The sequence below is a fragment of the Buteo buteo genome, chromosome 15 (assembly GCF_964188355.1).
Source record: "Buteo buteo chromosome 15, bButBut1.hap1.1, whole genome shotgun sequence".
Classification (NCBI taxonomy): Eukaryota; Metazoa; Chordata; class Aves; order Accipitriformes; family Accipitridae; genus Buteo; species Buteo buteo.
In genome coordinates this window covers 25,207,091-25,216,056 of record NC_134185.1, presented here as the reverse complement: position 1 = coordinate 25,216,056, position 8,966 = coordinate 25,207,091, and positions in this window count along the sequence as shown.

Here is an 8,966-nt window from a genome sequence, read left to right as displayed (position 1 = left end):
GGTGTCTGTAATTGCTTCAGACATTTCATAGCAAAAATGAAACACATGACACCTTCCAAAGAGCTGAAATACATGGTTTTTGAAAGCTGATAAAGGACTTGAAAGTTCTTTGACCAAAGGAAAATATTGATCAGCCTTTTCACAGATCTTTTCGCCATGGAGTGATTAACGTCTTAGAACTATCCACAAAGTAAATGCACACAAACACAGTTGAGAAGAACACACCATCAGGGAAAGGTGCAGGGATCTGGAGCAGATAATCTGAGGCAGAGGAAAAAGGCAGAACCTGGACAGAACTTACTGAGGGTCTATATAAAGAATATTTTCTAGTTTCTGCATAAAGTTCAACATGGGAAGTTTCTCAAACTGAAATATATCCCATTCTAGGCTAGAAAATGAAACTGAGAAAACAGTAAAACTTTATCACTCTAGCAGTCATGACAAATGACATAGTGTTAGCATGCTGAATTACATTATTTTCCTGACATAAACAGACCTGGATACAAAGAAAGATAAATAAATTCTTAGATTACCTGTCTAAATCTTGCCATTTCCCTTATAAAACTAGAGATTGAAGAGATTGTCTGAATTAACTTCTTGCTCTAAGTCACAGAAAAGAAATCTGAAGTAATGTTTGTACATGATGCTTTACAATTTGAAGAACTAATTTGAAGTTATTAACCTCTTGTACCCCAACTATGTCAGGTGACTATAAGTCAAGAAGATCAGTACCATCTCCTACCATTGTTTATATATCTGTCACCCTTACTACAAGGAACAAGTTTCCTTGTTGGGGGCAAGTTTGGATATAGAGTATCCTGATCAGAAGAGTTCTTCAGATGAAAAGCCTTGAACGCCTCACTGAAATATGAATTAGAGAGACCAGAGAGATGGTAGGTAGGAGAAGAAAAGAGATTTTTTTTTTAATGTACAATCAAGTTATATTATATGTTGCAAGTACTAAGTTAAAAAAAAATCAAATTATTATGATTAAACTGATTGTATTGCTTAAGATGTGCTTTTTTTCATACCCAGGCAGCATATATTCTATAATTGCACACAGAATGAATCACTAGTAAGAGATACTCTCTTGATCAAATGACAAAAAGGCTCCTGCACTTGCAATGAGCAATAAGTGTATAAAAGTTCAATGTGCGTCTTCTACCACAGTTGGCTTAGCCAGTGCACAAATTCAAAGCTGCAACCAAAGGCAGTTGTGCAATTTAGACCTTAGCTAGTATTTTGAAAACGTAAGAGGGAGGGGTAGTATTAAACTACTAAAGAAATTTTTATGAAAAGTAAGGGCACAAAGTACACTCTGGTTTAATCAAGGACTACTGATCCATAGCAAAAACAGAAAGGAGTGCAGTCATGAAAAACTGGCACTTTTTTCCAGCACCTTGTTGGAAGTTATGATCATCTCCACTTATGTACCACTCTGTGTAAAAGCTTTGCCTTCCAGTCTCTGAAACAGCTAGATTAGTTTTTCATATCATCCAAAAATATGCCCTCTGTCACGATTTATCCTAGAGCAACTTTCAGAAATGAGTCACAACCTTTGTTTAAAGGTTTTATTTTTGAAATGCTGACACCAGCTTAGCTGTAGCATTGTCAACAGGGAATGCTAGTACAGAGAGACTTAAGTGACGCTGTCATGTAGAGTAGAATAAATTATTTCAATTGTAAAACAGCTAATTATACATTAAATCTGGTATCTACTCCTCTTTGTTATAAGAAAGCTTTTTCCTGCTATGGATGAAATATAGCAGTGTGCATAAAGCCATGTAAAGAGCTATTTTGTTTTTATCATATCAATATCACTCAGTGTCTCATTTTAAGATTTGTATTTCTATTCATGTGATAGCCTCCTGTTTTCCTTTGGCTTCAGTTTCAGAGTTTTAAGATTTTGAATGTACACACTGACAAATACCCCAGTGGTCAAATCCCAATTTATTAATGACTGAAATCTCATTATTTTTTAACAAATCTCATTAGTTTAAGACCTAACGGGTGGGTTTTTATGCTTAGGCTTATTAAAATTGATAATAATATAATCAATGTAAATCCCATCTATATATAAATGAGCAATTAGAAACAATGTAAGCAATTACAAGCTATATCAATTTTTTTTTTCATTACTTTTGTGATAAATACGATGGAATTTTCCCTGCGGAAGGTTGATTATAAATCAATCACAATCAGATGTCCCTGCAGAAGCGACCAGTATACAGACAAGACAGCCTGGCTTTCTTCAATCAAGTCAATAAGGAATGAACATGTTTTACGTCCAAGACAAACTAAATGAAAGCAAGAGAAATAATGTTTTAAACTGAATTTTGGATACACCTAGGCACTCTTGGGAGAAACATGGCTTTCAGTGTTTCAGTGTTGTCTCCCCGAGAATCCTTTTAGCTTTGACCATAGGCCTTGTATATAGGCTCATAAAAAAAGGAGTGCACCTTTGTTTACTCTGTGTAAATAAAACTCCTCCGTGTGGTTTACACCCCATCCTTCTCAGGTTGGTTCCTTCAGATAAAGTTTTCTACACAGTCCAGTTTGGGTATTTGAAAAGATGAAACTTTGTCTTTTTCTTAAAGTACAAAAAAAATTTGCATTTTTTTCTGAAACAAATAATCTGTTTTCCCTTTGCCTACTGCACCTTTCTTGGTTTAGCTACTTATCAGAAGATAACGGAGAGGTCTCAGATATGAATTCTTAACAATCTACATCAAGGAAATGAGACAGAAACTTTAATAAAAAACTCTTATGTGTTCATTCAGTATTTAACTACAGTACATGCCAATGCAATGAAATAATTTAACTAAAATATCTAATTTTCATAATGTTTCTCTTGTTCTCTCACCATGAGCAGATGGAGGGGAGAGGGCTAGAACAGATACAACCTGAATTCCTATTGTAAAAATAAGCAGAATAAAATTTTCTTTTGACAAAAAATCATAAATAAGAACAAAGGGCACAGTTCATTTTCCTCCCTCCAACCCCTCTCTGAAGGTAAGTTCTGATTCTCCTGTATCCCAGTGACAGATGACAATAGATAATACTTTAAATTACCTTTTCTTCCTCTCAAAGGAGCTAAGAGGAATCTGCCTTTCTCATTCCATCATACATGCTAGAACTTCGTAGATGAGTATCTTCATAGATTTGTGTACTTCTACCAACTTCAAATTTAGTTTAAAAGTTAAATGTGTAAATGTTTGCAGGAGCAAGGCCTTTTTTTGCATATTGACTTCCTTTAGACGGGACTAAAATGACTGATATGACCAGGGGTGTTAGGAGATTGTGAAAGGGGAGAAAGTATGAGTTTTGCTTATATATGTGTAAGATTTCTATTGACTGACAGCTCTGTTTTCAAGTGCCACAGGAAGACTGGGGTCATAAGGAAAGCTGTTGCTTTGCCTCATTTAGTAAGGCAATCTTGGATGTTTTTAGGATCAGAAATGGTAATTTTCTTGCTTTGTATTAGTGACTGCAAATCAATGTTGCTTCAAAGATACAACTGATGCCATAGGGCAGAATAAGGGATGTTTTAAGTGAGTATTTTCATTGTCAGGAACACAACTGCAAAACATCTCAAGCAGCAGTTTCCATGTACTTTTTAATTATCCAAATGTAGGGACTGACACAAGTTTTTAGAACACTGAAAAAATAACATCAATAAAGAAAAAAGCAGGATTACCCAATTCTCCTTCTTCAGTCCCTCTTTGAAGATCACCTGTAACTAGTTTAACATATGGTTGAATAATACCATATATTTAGTAAATTAGGTACAAATAGAAAGTGAACTAGAAGGTTAACTACAACTAAGCTAAAAGCATTTATAAGTAATCTTCATAGATAAAGACAAAACATTCACATTGTAATCTTTACATTGTGAATTACATTTGTTATTGCATTCAGTGCATTATATTAATTAATTAAATGCATATGAAAAAGTGTATAGGCATGATTGTCATTGCCTAACAAAAAGGAGTTGACACGAATGACAGAAGAGGGCTACAACAGATATAAAACAATTTGGTTAGGTCAAAATTGATTTGGGGAAAGATGGTAAGAGCTTCTACTCCAAGAGTAAACAATATTCTCAATTTCAAAAGGACAAGCTTTAATAAACAAGGGAACTTACTTGTGAAGTCAGGGACTGAGGAATTCAAATATTGAGGATAATATAATTATTTTAAGTGAAAAGGATAAAAGTATGTGGACTTTGTGTCTCAAGAAAGCAGAGAAAGTTCTACTGAGGAGAGCTAGTTGAATAAATAACCACAAGCAAAAACCAAAACATTTACAAAATGGCAGAGGATTAAGAACAAAGGAAATGTTATCTGAGGGATCAAGAAAAGGAAGGACAAAGTGAGAACTGCCAAAAGTCAAGCTGAGATAGACTTCCAAAAAGATATGAAAAGCAAACAACGAAAAAGATTCTTCATCCCCATAAACAAAGGACAATAAAGAAAGGACTGTAGTGCTATGGAATACGAAATGGAGAGAGATGGAAGATAATCTCAGCAAAAGATAAATTGCACTTCACTATTGATCTGAAACGAATACTTTGCCTCGGTTTTTAATGAGTACAATAACTGATCATGGGAGCAAAGACAGTTTAGATAATGCCAGGAGTCAAGCAAATGAATGCAGCCTGTTCAAGAGACCACATCTTCTCCACCCTATTCCTGAAAGGAACTAGCATGTGAGCTCATGGGTCTCTGCCAGGTGAATGGAGAGGCGCAAATTTCACATCTATCACTGAAAAGGTGGTTAATTCCAGCAGTGGTGTTTTTATAGCCCATCACCGTGACACCCAGGCCTGCAGAACACACATAAACTAGTAGCAATTACAATTTAGGCCAAAATTCAAATTCCTGGCCTTTTAATTCACCTTTTCCAAACGTAATTGAGGGATTATTCTATTTGCCAAATATTTGCTGCTGGGTATGTAAGCTAAACTTTGAGAAGCTTCAGTAATTTCACATTTTTAATAAGACATAATATACACTGTCCAAGTATTAAACGTATGCTACTTCTACTATTATGATTTAACACACACAGAATTTTACAAGACTTAATTAATAGTCAAAATTTCCTTTTTTTTTGTCAGCAATTGTCATTTGCCAGGAGATAAACTGCGTGGCACTACTACACTTACAACTATCAGTCAGATCTGAACTAACTGCAGAGGAAACCATAATGGCATCCTGAAAAGGATTTCACAGAAGGACAATTCTTTGTATTAATTTCCTCATTTAATTTAGAAGGGTATTTGCTGGTTATAGACAATAAATTCATTTATTCAGTAGGAAATAACCATATGAAGTGCTTGCAATCACTATTTTTGAGCTAAAGATAGCTCAAGTTACTGAAAGACCATTGCTGTTTGTTACTATAATGACACAATTTAGAATTTCTATCATGTAGAAGAACAGCCCAGATTTGCTGAGAAGTTCTGTTCCATAACTTTTGAGTCTCTGAACTGTGAAGTTGGCTGCAGTTGCTGTCCTTTCCATAAGCAGAAATCTAAGAAGCGGGGCAAGTAAATCAGGATGGGAATGGAAGAGCAGGGCCAGGTGGGCAAGATTAGAGATGAGTGCTTTTGTTTTTAAAAGAAGGGAAAAAAATGCCTTTAAAGTCATCCATTCTCTGTGCCTACACTGGCTCTGCAGCAACTTGCTTTTCTGTTCTTTTTGTAGCAACCATCAGAACAATTGAGGAAGACAGCAAAAGTGCTCCTCCTCACAGCACACTACAGTTTTTGCTTCTCACAGTCACATACCAGGGTTGCATAGAATTAGCGTAACATAACCTTTACATAAATATTAACAATGAATGTTCTCCTTCCCAAAGAGCGAGCACGATTCTTTGCTGCCTGTTGGGTGGAGGGCTGGTAAAGGTGGCTTTATTCCATATTTGAATCTTCATTTTTCTTGGCAATGCCTCTCATGTAAGTTGGCAGCTCTAAATTACTTTGCTGCCACAGCCCCCTATGGATCATTGCAGCAGCTCAAAATAGCTGCTCAAAGTGAGGAAACCTCTACACAAGGAGTATTCCCTAGGGAGAAATTTCAAGAACTCTACAGCCCCTTTGTGCTACTGGGAAAGTGTAAAGAGACTGGATAAGAATACAGAATTCATCATTGTCCTTTCCGTACAATAAAACATTTATACTTTCTCATCTTTCTTTCTGGGCTTGATTATTTGTTGACACCAAGCTTGCCCTATTCAAGTATACGGGTAAGAGCAAAGATTGCTTCACGCAATCTCTATCAGCTCTGTGTTCTGCAGCTGGTTTAGCAATGAAAATGGGGAGCAGCTTCAGCACCATAGAGGCTTGCATGCCGTTTCTGACTGCCCCAAAGCTCTGGTTTGGCACACAGGAACTCTGACCTGCTGTGACTGTTGGGCTTGGTTGCACACCTAACATAAAAAAACGCAAAAAGGATTTGATATAGTTAGAACAGTTTTTTACTACATAGAATTTCCTCCTGCGCACAGGGTAATGTACCTGGCCAATTACGGCCTGCTGTGCCAGCAGATTACTACAAAGGAACCAGATCATAAACAATTTTTGGCCCTGTGTCTCGCAATCATATGATGTTATCTGAGCCCTCCCATCTTCCTGAGCCTTCCTTCCTCCAGATTCAAATGTCTGATTAATGTTATTAAATCAATTTAAAAACTGCTCTAGTTAAATTAGCGCAGCCCTTTTGAATGGACGTTTTCAAACCTGCTAGTCCTTCGGCTCCTGTTCTGCCCTTTATCTCTGCGTAATCTCAGTTGTAAACATAAATTCAGTGACCATCTTTCCAACGATGACTCACAGAACCACCCTCTAATCCACAACAATCTCCTTCTGTCCTTCCTGAAACCTCAGCCTCTCTCTCAGACAATACTTTGTTCATGTCTAGTTGTCAGTCAAGTTCAAAAAAAGAGATTTCAGGGTTTCCCTCCTCTACCTGTTTTGTGTGTATCTGTCAGCAATCCAGCCTCTCACGAAGGAAGGCCTGCAGCCTCCAGCATTAATATAAATCTCTTTTTAGGCATTCATACCCATACTCTCTGGCTTCAAATATATTACAGCACCCTGCTACTTTTCTATCACATCAGACAAAGTACTTGTCTTTGTTTTCAAATTCTTCCACTGTTTCATTTTACTCAGCGCTGAGATCATTTCCCTCCTCATGTCAGCTGGTGATACTGGGCTGTATTGTCCCTTGTCATACTGTCAAACAAGTACTTCACACCATTTTGTAGGTTATCCTTCCCATTGAGAAGTTTCCTAGAAATAAAAAAGAATTTACTTCATTTTTTTGAATCTTGTCCTCCTCTGAAGTGTCTTAGAAACATTCTTATGGGCCATCGATGTGCCTTAAACCCAAGAGACAACAGGTACAGCTAGTGGGTTAGGCCCACTCAGCCCGGTGTCTGGTAGCAGGTGAAAAGACACTGAAGTCCTGAATTGGAGAAGTCAGAGAAGGCACTAGCTGAAGAGGGCAGACAAGAGCACAGACTTCAGGAACTGCTGGAGTTTGCCTGCACGTGGTCCAAGACATGCGGTGAGACCACACTATAGTCAAAAGACCAGGAAGTCGGGGACTCCATACAAGACAGGATCCAGGACAAGAAAAAGACACATCTGGCTGGAGCAATGTCACACAGATCACTTGCAAGCAGAAAGCAGGCTCGAATACCTGACTGAAAACCAGAGGCTAACATTAAACCGACAGAAGACAGGACTAGGAACAGTATTACGGATCCAGAAACAAGGATGGGGGGACTGGTATTAAACATAAATGGAGAATGTGGCTGGACAGAGTCCACAAACTCTCAGCTGCAGTTTCATAAGCACTTTAAGCCGATAGAACCCATTGTGGCTACTGAAACAAGCGGTCCTGCACTCCCCATCCATAATTTCTTGTGCGTGCCCAAGCACAACCTCTTATTTATACAAACATAAGCATTTATGTAGCTAGGACGTGAACTGCCCTGGGAAACTGCTGCAAATTAAAGCTGATCACAATTAAAAACCATTAACTATGATTAAAACTAAGGAGTTAGCCTTAAACCCAATGCAGTCCACTGCATAGCCATGCAAGTGCTTCTACTGGCACAAAGAAGGAGGCAGCATGCAGGCAGAAATAAACGGCTGAGAAAGGAAGACCTTCTTTTTACGGTAGTAACAACTTACACAAAGTTACACAAAAACCAGCGAAACCACAGCACTGGAGAAGATGTTTCTCTGCCAGCTCTAAGGCTGCGTTAAGGGTGCATACAGTGGCGACTAGCCACCTAGGGAATGATTCACATCCAGCTGCCTTGGGAATGACTCACTGACTCGATGAGTCACTCCTTCGCTGGTGGACAGAGCCCACTGCCTATTATGTTGTCCGATACTATCTCCCTGTCTCCTAGTAGGGACTCATTCATCTGTCCTCAGCCATCTGCTGCTGCTCATCCCATGCTTTCTATTGTAAGCTCATTGGGGCAGAGGGTATTTTCTGTTCTTCGTTTGGTTTCCTTGAAGTATTGCAATACTGGACTATAAGGCTCGGTAACATTGATGAGAAAATGTTTTAAACGACTGTTTAGTTTGCAACAATTTCTTCTAAATTTAAAAAAAAATATTGCAGGTAGTCAAATATTTACACGTGCCCATACACCCCCTCCTCCCGGCAGACACTTTCTCTCCTGTGTGGCACATACGGCTGCACATTCCCTCCCCAGTCACTCGCTCCTTCTGCCACACACACACACACACACACGTATAAATAACTTCTTACTCCTCGGTCACACACGCACAGCTCCTTGAGGGGAAGAGAGGAGCGAGAATGACGTTTCACCAGCTACTAACAGACGGTAGAGAAAGCGCAGCGGGCAAGAGGCGTTAGGTGCAGAGGAACTACTGCAGCTCCGGCCCGGTTAGAGGCTTTATTCTCGGCCTTACTCCCTGCTAC